Genomic DNA, 11,594 nt, shown 5'->3' with positions numbered 1-11,594 from the left:
GTGCTGGCCACCCGGCGGGTGCCAGAAGGGCCATCTTTCTTTTTAATGGTGTAACACCCGCCGGTGATCGGAGGTAATTCGACCACGACATAAACTGTCGGGCCGTCCAGGTCTGCCATTTTGCGTCTGCCTAGTGGGGGTTGTCTCAGAAGGACCAGGTCGCCTATGGCCAGTTCAGCTACAGGTACCTTTTTGACCTGTTTGTCCTTCTTGCTTGACTCTGTCTGGGGGCATGCCCCAGCACCACCACCTGGTGCCTTAAATAAGGATGGGTTAGGTGGAACCATTGCCTCTAGTTCCTCAGATTGGTCCACCTTTACACTGGTTATGCTGGCGCGTAGGCAGGATGTTGGGCCTGATACCACTGACGGATCTGGGTGAAAAGGTTGGTCTAATGGCTGTACCACCTTGTCGTCCTTCATTCTGGAGTCTCCTTCCGTCGCCTGAATGGTTGGTACACCCTTGGCAGGCACCAGAGTCCTTTCGCGGGGGCGGAGGACCTTGTCCCCTCGCCATACCTTCGGTGTCACTTGATTCCCTTTGGTCTCATATCTCTTTGCCATATGGCAATGACGGGCGAGGTGACCCCTCTGGTGACAGTTATAGCAGCCCTTTGATTGGACCTCCGTGCGCTTGCGAGGTGCTTGGCGCACATTGGAAAATTTGGGGTCCGGCGTAAAGTGCTTCAGCAGAGCAGCAAGCTGCTCGGTGAGCCTGTTGACTTTGTCCTCCAGCTTGGACCTGAACGAACATTTTTCAATGGGCCTGGCATTTATTGCTGCCACGTACGCAGGTTCAGCAAGAGGGTCCTCGTCTCCAGACCATCGAATGGCCGCATCACGTATGGCCAGGAAGGGGATCTTGGGGTCCCGGAAAATCAGCTCGTGCAGATGGCGTCTGACTGTGGCCTGGCTCAGGTTTTCCACAAACTGGTCTCGAAGAAACCCTGCATCAGTCTGTGGGACCTGCAGGGCACTCTGCCTTGCAACCAGGGTCTTGAAGGCCCTGTGCAGTCGGTGCGAGTAGGCCCTCACCGACTCGTGTTGGCCCTGTACAACCATCTGAAACTGGGCCATGAGCTGCGGTACTCTCCTCTTCTCGCCGTACACCTCTCTGAGGAGCCTGAGGGTGGCTTCTGGGTCGTGCTGCAGGTCATCACCCCTGCAGCTCAGCTCCTCTCTCACCGCTTCCCCCAGGTACTGCCAGAGGAGGTCCTTCCTCTCTTCTACTGAGAGGTTTCCCCTGGCCCTCCAGAGGGACTGGACCTCTTTGATGAACCGGTCCACCTCATAGCCATGGCTGTCCCCATGGAACCTCCGGATTAGGATCTCCCTGGGTGGAACGATGATGATGGTTGGTGCCACCTCCGCCATCTCGTCCGAATTGGGTGTTTTAAACAACAAACGGTTCCTACACTAAACAAAAACTAAACACAAATGGTTCCATAAAGGGCCTATCAAGAAACAAAAATTTATCTAAGCTACACTAGCCCTAGAAAAACAAAAATTTAACTAGACTAAAGCACTGACCCCACTCGTGCTACCAATTTGTAAGCCCTGCTAGGGGGGGATACCTTAAAATCTACTCTACTAGGCTTATCTATTACTACTGTCCGGTCAGTGCAAGCCCGGCTAAACCCAGGCTGGTTAATAACCTAACCTTAGTCTAAATTAAAAACAAAAAAAACTTTTAACAATTTAATAAAATTTATTTCATGGAACCAATCAAAGTCACAAAAAAAGAATATATAAAAACTACTGACACAAAACAGAACCAACGAAACAAACTTTTTACATCAAACAAAACATTACGTTTGACCATTTGCTGGTGTTGCGCCGACTTATGATGTCTAGGATGGTCCAGGCCCTGACACACAGAAACCTCCCTTCATCCATTCTCGACATCCAAAAGTCCACACCAAACAAAACACTACGTAAAACCACTACGTACAATACATTACGTAGAACACAATACGTACACAACAAACTTTTTACACCAAACAAAACAATTCATATATAACAAAACAATTCATATATAACAAAACACCCAGCCAAGTTGCCCAAGCAACCTCACTCCACGCGTGCGGTGCGCCACGCAGAAACCTGACCCAACCTACATCTCGCCGCGGGTCAAAAAAAGGAAGAAAATCACTCCGAGCGGTCAATTTATACTGACCGCTTCGAGCGGAAGGGGGACCCCGTGCTGTTCCCCATTGGACCACCATGCACTCCCAGATTCGCAACAAATAAAATAATACAAAATAATCCATTCACCCGCTCACATTTGTCTCCCTTATAATTGTGACGTCTTTAATGGGAAGTAATAGCAAAATAATTAAAAGAAAAATGTATGTCCAACATAAATTGTGTTTTGGAAGTTAGAACACACCATCATGTGACGAAGTAGTTGAGAGGTTGATACCGCGTCCCGGCCTTTAGTCAAACATCAAGTTGATATTCTTGTATGGTTTCTGTTTACAATTTACCCGATCATCCTACCAACTATTTAACATATCTACTTATAATTTAAGATTGTTAGAGTGAAGCCAACTTGAACTTCGCACTTATAATTTGCATTTGCGTAGCGCTTGTAACAGTATCCATGAAACTGTCTATACATAATGTTTACATGTGCTTTTTAAGGTTTTGGCTATAGCTTTAATGATTAAACCCTTTGTTGTTTCGATTACAATCGATGAGTAGACTGTAGAAATATGTCAAGTCTGTATTTGATCAATTCGATCGGAGAGCCCCGATTCTAGATTTAATAATACATAATTAGTAATTGATATTTGTATGACATATTTTAGTCCTTACGTATTTCATATTAATATGTGTTAATATTTGTTACTAACGGTATCTTGTATCTACTGAGTAAGACGTTAGGGTACTAGTCTCATTAAAAAAAATTGTTTCACAATATAGAGCTAGAAGACTGAACAAAGACTACATCACGCACAATACATTAGTATGCCAATTAGTAGTTGCAAACTATAATAGATATAATAAAGTATAAGTGCATTCATTGTATTATAATTGCAGATCATAGTAATAGTAAATCATAAATATATAATGTTTTGTTAGTTCACATTACAAAGACAAGAAAATAATTAAGCGACTAACATTTAAGTTTGTGTGTTAAAGTGTAATATGTTAACATATGTATGGCTGTGTTCAGGTGTAATATGTTTACATATATATAACCTACCTACCAATGATGTTGAAAGTTAAATAGAATACGTTATGTTGAGACATGCTCACCTTGACAGAGACAGTTGAATTAAATACTTTATATTGTAAACTAGTCACTCTGTTGAGTTTAACATTGGCGATTAAAGGTATGTTTAAAACTCTGGGGATAAGCAACTTCTGCCTTTGTTGAGGTTATGATTGATACGTGTTATCAGAGGCGTAGCGACCCTTCCCGGCGCCCGGGGCGAACTTTCAATTTGGCGCCCCCCCCCCGCTTATATATATATATATATATATATATATATATATATATATATATATATACATGTGTGTGTGTGTATAATTATGTGTGTGTGATAGTGTGTTTATATATAAGCTTGTGTGTGGGTAAGAGTGTATTTGTGTGTGTAAGCGTGTGTGTAAGCGTGTATGCTACAGTCCGGACAAGGTTTAATAATTACATTGTATGATTTTCATTCCTTAAAACTTTACGACAATTTAATTTCCATTAAGATGCGTTTAATTTTTTTTGCGAAAGATTAGTAATGTCAGTAAAAAAAAATAAGCTTGATCTGTGTTAGAGGGTAGTTTGTAGCTAACGCTAATATGTTTAGACCAGCCTTTTATGTTCTAGTTTTGGAACGATCTCTGTTGTGATATGGTACATAGTTGGATTCGAAGTTTGTTAGAGTAAGGACACACAAGTGACATACAAGAAGAAGTTATCAGAAATATTTATTGTTCACATTGGAATACGACATGGGTATTTCGTTGATTGGTTGATGGTATGACAAAACAAGCTAGAGAAAACAAACTGGAATCCAACGGATGTTAACAGCTCGTAGTCTTGGATTTCGCAGATTTGCCCTGCCTTCTCGCACACAGAGTTTCTTCCAGGCATCTCTTCGGGGGGGGGGGGGCTAAGCCCCCCGAAAATTTTTTACCGCCCCCCCCCTCGAACGAAATGAAATTTATATAATTTATATATAGAAAATATATACGTTTAACAGTGTCCGCCCCCCCCCCCCCCCCGAAGAAAGTCTACCGCCCCCCCCCCCCTCGAAAATTTCAAGTGCCCCCCCCGGAGAAAAAAGTCTGGAAGAAACACTGCTCGCACAACGTCAACAACAAATGCAGAACTAATTGTATTGATTGAAGAAGCAGTAACAATCAATTTAATGATAGCCCATGACGTTCTGATTATAATCAGCAGCAATAAAACGCGTTTTAACACTCTAAGAAAATGTAGAATTCAAATGCATTGTCAAAAAAATTCAATCAGGATCTATAACTAAATGTGGTCTCTTTTACTGTATGGCTTGGAGCTAGATTACAGACAGTGGAGAATGAAATAAGAGGATGGAAAAAAGTGGTGGTTAGTGGCTTAGGATTCAAGAATCCGTGATATTTAGTTCTCTTTAATATAGTTCAGTGATCCAGGTAAGATGTAATGCAATCAATCAAAAGTATCTGATCTCTCACGTTGAAGTTGAGAGAATCGTAAGAATCTTACAAAGAACTAGTCGCGTCTTTTTTTTAAACAAAACTGGCTATTGAAATTCTACATTACGCGTTAATACACTTGGTTTCTTTACTAAGTGTTAAGAGAGTTATCTACTCACCAATCCAGTACAAATACTTGCGATTTTTGTTAGCGAAAAAAGCGCCCCCCCCCCCCCCCACACACACTCATCACAACCATCTTGGACAAAGTTTGTAGAGCGGTTTTTAACGTAACTGACTTTTTTTAAAAAATGTTACACAATTATACAATGCACAGTACAATTCGTTTCTTTCTGAGAGCTAAAGGTTGTTTACTCAGAATCCTGTGTAATTTTGCTATTTTATTTAGCCTAAAAGCGCCCCCCTGCACCATCTTGATAAAAGTCACTAACGTATTTTACAGTTCAACAATCGCACAATACGTTTTAATACAATTGGTTTCTTTTAATAGCGGTAACGTTTATCGACTCAACAATCTAGTAAAAGCGCCCCCCCCCCCATCTAGGAAAAGCTTCAAAGCGGTTTTGCCGGTCACTGTTTCTTAAGAGTATATGTTTTACATTAAGAAATCAAGGTAGAAAACAGTTAAATCAGTATGTAAGGGCGTGTAGCCATTACATTTCTTAACTTAGACAGTTTATAATTCAAAACTGCAGCATAAAATCAGCTTTAAAAATTTTTTCCCACCCCTTTTGGCGCCCCCATAGGGTCGGCGCCCGGGGCGGCCGCCCCCCCCCCCCCCCCCCCGCCCCCCCCCCCTAGCTACGCCTCTGCGTGTTATGCTTGTTTTTTTTTTTTTTTACTGCATCCTGGGTAATGGGCATCTCTAAAGAGTTTATTTATTCTTTTAATTGTCGGATTTGGCGGTGGCGATGTAAATAATTTTGGTGACGACGCATTTATTTAAAATGGCTGCCCTCGTTAAAAAAAGTGTTGGTACTGAAATTATGTAACACTAACGTATTTTCAATTAAGTTATTGCTAGCTTGTTTCTATTCATCATTGTTTGTGTCGTGTATGTTTTTACAATACGTTTAGTCAAATAGTTTTAGTGTGTGTGTCGCTGTCAGGTTTAGTGGGAAATCGTGTTTTTCCATCTTTCAGAATTGTATTATTATCTATCAGTAGGTGGCTGTGAGCGTTCAAGTAGACGATTTTTATCCAAATTGATTTCTATGAGATTTGTGTGAAGATATTTGTGGGCTACTCGGTGGAAAGTTTTCTCTTGATCTAAGCTGAGTATGCCTGCTGGGCTGTTTTTATCGTGGGTATACTGAATGATATCTATGATTAGGTGATTGTGTATGTTACTTCCTTTGATATTGCATAGTTGGTCAACATAAATTAAAAGATTTATTTAAAAACCCGGCTGTTCAATGGTAGTTATGTTGTTTTTAGTAGATAATCTAAATCCAGATCTTAGCGTCTACGTCTAGTTTTTCCATAGATCTAGTCTATATCTAGAATCGAGATCTAGATCTATATCTAGAATCCAAATAGATAAAGTAAAAACTTTAAAAAATTAGGCCGAGAAAATCGTATTGTATACATTTCATAGCGTACGTAGAATCTAGCTCTAAATCATATTTGAATAAAATAGTTAATTTCTTTATTTTATTCTAAACTCGAAAGATGACGTCATCAGTTTCGTGCTCTTTTTTTTAGTGTACAAGAAATGACCTCTTAGAAACGGGAAATAGTAAGTTTTAAGTAAAATTGACTCCCTTTTAAATTAGAGAGTATTCAGTATATAGTGTGTAGAATTACCCGTGTGTTGAATTACCCCGGGTTACACAATTAAAACAAACAGGCCTACAGTGTGTGCATCAATATACACATACATTTTCGTATGTATTGATTATATGTTTATCGCAAGTAAGAACTAATAACTTGGTCATTTCAAAGCATGCCAGGAATCCATCGAGTTTAGGCGAACCAAACACAGACTACACAACATAGAAAACGTCCAACTATCTTCATTCACTTAGCTTCAGGCAATAATGTTATAGCATATGTACTATAAAATGGTGGTGCTCTTAAATGAATATATATTATTTTGATTTGGTATTTTAAACGAGCATTTCACACTTACTTCCCATGTTTGTTTTCTTTTAACAAAGGACAGAAGACAACTCAAAGACACAATAACCGACTACTAGATAAATAGGTAATTTATAAAGAAATTAATTTATATATTTTATTTATTATCTATTATCCATATAACAATACTACTTTAAAAAATTCAATTTAATTTGATAGGTGAATATATATTTTGATACATTTAAAAATCGAACAACAGGTACTTATTTTATGTAGATTTCTATGTAAGATAAATTAAATAATTTACGTTAATTGGATTTACAGGTAGCTGTTGGCTAAATTATTACTTTGTTTAACCATCTGAGTTTATCTTCAAAATGGAACATGTCAAAATACAGCCTTGAACAGCTGTTACACTTCTCTTCCCACTGCAATGTCACATGTCTTTTCATGACGTAGTTAGTATAACGCGGCTTGCGTTAAAAGGGGAATAATTTTCTTTCCAAAAAAATAAACCAGGAGTGATCTCCCCTAAACTTTCTCGAATATTCTTATATGAAACAACAGGCGATGGCAACTCGGGAAATAGGCACGACTTTTAATCCATTTTAAACACTTAACCTTTTATAAATAGAATAAAATCTTGTAAAACAAAGAATTGCACACCAAGTGAAAGCCAAATAAAGATGTTCATAATAGTGCGAATATTATTAGTATTTTATAAATTTTATGCGTTTTTTGAGAAATCGGAAATAGCGTAAATTAGTACTTCCGGTCAACGGACATTACTCAAAATTTGACAGAAGGTAGATAATTAGATATTTTACTTACATGTGAAATTTCATTTATCTATCTGAAATAGTACTCAAGTTATAGGCTTTTGAAAAATTCAAAGTAGAAAAAGTACCACTTTAGGTTATCGGAAATCGCTCAAAATTTGATACGGATCTACGATTTTGATGAAATACTTATATATTAAATTTCATCACCTAACTCTAACGGTACTCAAGTTATTGTGTTTACATACACACACAAAGACACACAGACACACAGACATAATTGCACAGTCCAGTTTGTCCGACTTGATAACGCATAAAACGCCAAAAGGTTTATATATTTGTATTTATAATTTTTGCCTGATTAAAATAAGTCCTATACTCCGGATGTGATGAAGGACTGAGGAGTAAAACAGTGAAAACTGTCACAATTTCATGCTATTTTTGTGCACGATTACAAGACTTTCTCTATACTTCGTATATACCAGAAAAGAAAAAAAAAAGATAACACCACCCTCAACACATTTGGTATCCAATTAGAATCTTCATGCATCTCTGTTTTTTTTTCGTTTCAACCTTTTATTAACATATTGTTAATATTTTCTATTGATTTCTCACGCTGTTTATATTGTAAACAAAACTGTAAAAACATTTAAGACTATTACTATTATGGTAAAAAAAATGTTTTTATTTCTTTATTTCTTATTATCTTCTTTTGAATTGTTGATCTTTTTTTTTTTAGTAATGTTCACCATTTTGTTCATGTAATGATAATTTTTATTAATGTTTGAACTATGTCAAATGCTAAGCACACACACATGTGTATATGATATTGATGTAAATATTTCTATTTGAAAATAAAGGCAACCTTTTGATAAAAAAAAATAATAATCAGCTAATCTGTATCGAATATTCACCAATCTGCTTTAAAATATTATAAGCGAAAAGATATATCTGAGGCTGATATAATTCTGACATAATGTAGTGGATCCAAAATATCAAGTGACTTCTATCGCAGTTGAAAAGAACAGAGATATGATTTAATAAAGTTAATGCTCACCGAAAAAACGTTTTTTTATACATAATAAGTCAAGCTACATGTATAGACGTGGCGGTGGGCGGTAGTTATATATGGTCATAAGGTGATAGTCTGTTGTGAATTTTGACCCGTGCTTAAACTTGACAATATGATTAAAAAGACTCAGCTGTTCACTCGACTACACATTGTATCTGTATCGTGCTATATCGAATCATCGTATTAAAAATGCACGATATTCACAATTCAAGATATATGAAATATATAATACAGCCAACAGGGGCAGTTGGATGACCCGAACTCTACTTGTTATTTCAAATATAATATTTCTATTTTTATAAATAATACTTTTTAAGAGGAAATAATAACATACAATACGGATGATGGTCAATAAATGTTTAAATTGACTTCATCGCTTGTCTTTTAAATGTTTAACAAAATAATTGACTGTTTACTTTCGCAATGATTAGCACGTTTGAAATATAATACAACGACACATCTACATTTTGTATGATGTTTGATTTCTAAAAAAAAATGTATGTTAAACAGCGTTTATTTTTAAATATAGAACAGTTTGTCTGTTTTATTTAAATTTTCTCGAATTTATTAAACGAATTCTACACTACCCCACCACCTGCCTCCCCCACCCCACCAACTTCACACAACCCCGCCCTGTGAAAGTAGCCGTTTACAGACGATACTTAAAAAACCAAGCAGAACTTATTATCTCCCCTTCCTTTCAAAGCATTTAAAACTAAATTATCTGCCCCTAACAGCCGTCACATTCAAAACGGCTCTACTATTGTAAACATTTGCGGTGAACCACAGCTCACCTGACAGGCGGGAGATGAGGGGGTGGCTAATTAGAATTATATATATAGATCGATGAACATGCTGTGCCAATTTTGTCGGGCATTACTTCCCTTGCAAACTTTCGAATCGAGAATTAAAGTTATTGCTAAATATAATAATACTTATCTGCATTGGAAAACATAATTTTTAGACTACCATGTAAATAAACATTTAGTCTCATTTAAAATGAACTAAAATATAAAATACGTAACTAGGTAACACATGTAAAATAAATCACCTCTAAATTGGGAGCTGGTCAGATGTAAATCAATATAAAGTTGCGTGTGGGCAAAATATGGCAAACATTATGTTATTACATATTATTTAAAAAAAAACAACACATTCAACTGCAATTTTGAGGGGGTGGTTGTAGGCTGAAATGTGACGTCATTTTAAGGGGGTGGTCTGGCTTATTGTGACGATATGTGACGGAAGGGAGGGGGGGGGGGGTAAATCGTCAAAAAAGCGTGACGTCATTTAGGGATGACCCATTATGGGTTCTGTACGGAGGACTTTTCTGTGGCCGTAGTTTTTCCTTAAGTTAGCCAGGTACCCATCTGAGCTGCATGGACCTAAGAACGTCTTATATATAGGGCTTAATGTTACTATGTACTAATAATTGTTGTTTCTCTTTGAATATTGGTGTCAGAATGTATATATATATATATATATATATATATATATATATATATATATATATATATATATATATATATATATATATATATATATATATATATATACAATTCTCTTCTTGGAGACCCTAGAAAACACCAAGCTGTAAGCGCGCCTAGCTGCCCCCTCTCTTCCTCTCTAGGCATATTGCTACCACCCCCACCCCCACCCGGCTGGTGAGATGTGGTTCACGCCAAATGTTTACAATCGTAGTGACGGCTATTAGGGGCATATCATTTAGTTTGAAACGTTTTTAAACTTAGGGGAGGTAACTAAGATACGTATGTCTAAATTGTATGTATTAAAAAGTGACGTAATTAAATATTAGAAGTACAGACAGAGACAGAAATCTTAGCAGTGGCCTTGAAATACCTATACAAAGAAATGTAAATCATAGAAAGAAAAGATAGAATAAACCAAATGATTGCTTTCCATACACCTAACATTTTCGTCAGTATTTAGACCTTTATATCCAACTCTCTCATCTTAAAGTTCAGGTCCCTGAGTTGAATCTGTAAGACGTTCATTAGTCCACTCAGTTCAGACGGGTACCTGAATAAGGTTAGAAAAAACGGGGGCCATTGGTAAGACCTCCGTGCAGAACCAATATCAAAAACTACATTTTAATCTTAGTTAAAAGGCCGAGAAATGAAATGGTGCATTCAGTCACTCGACTACTTAGACCAGGGGTCTCCAAACTACGGCCCGCGGGCCGGTTGCGGCCCGCGAGGTCCTCTCATCCGGCCTGCGGAGATCTTTTTGTCCGAGAAAAACGTTTGTTGGTGATGGCCGAGGAACTTGCTCAGAAAATCACGACATGCCTGGAAGAAACTGGCCTCCGAACTGAAATTTGATAGTTAATGCGGCCCTCGGACTGAAAAGTTTGGAGACCCCTGACTTAGACCATTGCGCTATCTGCTTTAAATTATAGTTTCAATAACTTGATGAATGATTGTATCAACATAATGTCTGCCATATCGAACTCAAAGACAGCTTTATATTTAGTTACATCTAACCCGCTTCTAACGTAACGCCTACGTATGTTACATGATTACATATTTTATAGTTTAGTTCTTTTTAAATGTGTGTATACGATTATTTGCATTGTAGAGTGCACACTTCTTTTCTTTTTTAGTTTAACAAGGCCGATAAGTATTTAACAATAATTGTTATCATTTTTCTAAAGTTTACAAGAGAAATAATTAGCTTTTTACTTCCCAAACCAAGTACATTTATTGAAACTGTAGCAATTTAAATAAAAACAGACATGATTTTAAAGATTAAAACAAATTCAATTTAATATAATTACTTTATGTTTAAAAAAAAAAAATAAAAAAAATGAAAAATAGATAAGTCTTTAATTTATTTTTAAAAAATGTAATTATTTTACAAAACCATTGCAGTAGCGATGTGTGTTACACATATGGAGCAAGTGCGATGAAGTCGGTTTAAACAATGGTTGCTAGCCTATTAGTTTTCCCGTGGTACACACAAGTATAAAACATAGCCATCTTAGCTGGA

This window comes from Physella acuta, unplaced genomic scaffold (genome assembly GCF_028476545.2).
Source record: "Physella acuta isolate Inbredline_101_S28 unplaced genomic scaffold, ASM2847654v3 ptg000411l, whole genome shotgun sequence".
NCBI lineage: Eukaryota > Metazoa > Mollusca > Gastropoda > Physidae > Physella > Physella acuta.
Note: the sequence above shows the minus strand (reverse complement) of the source record.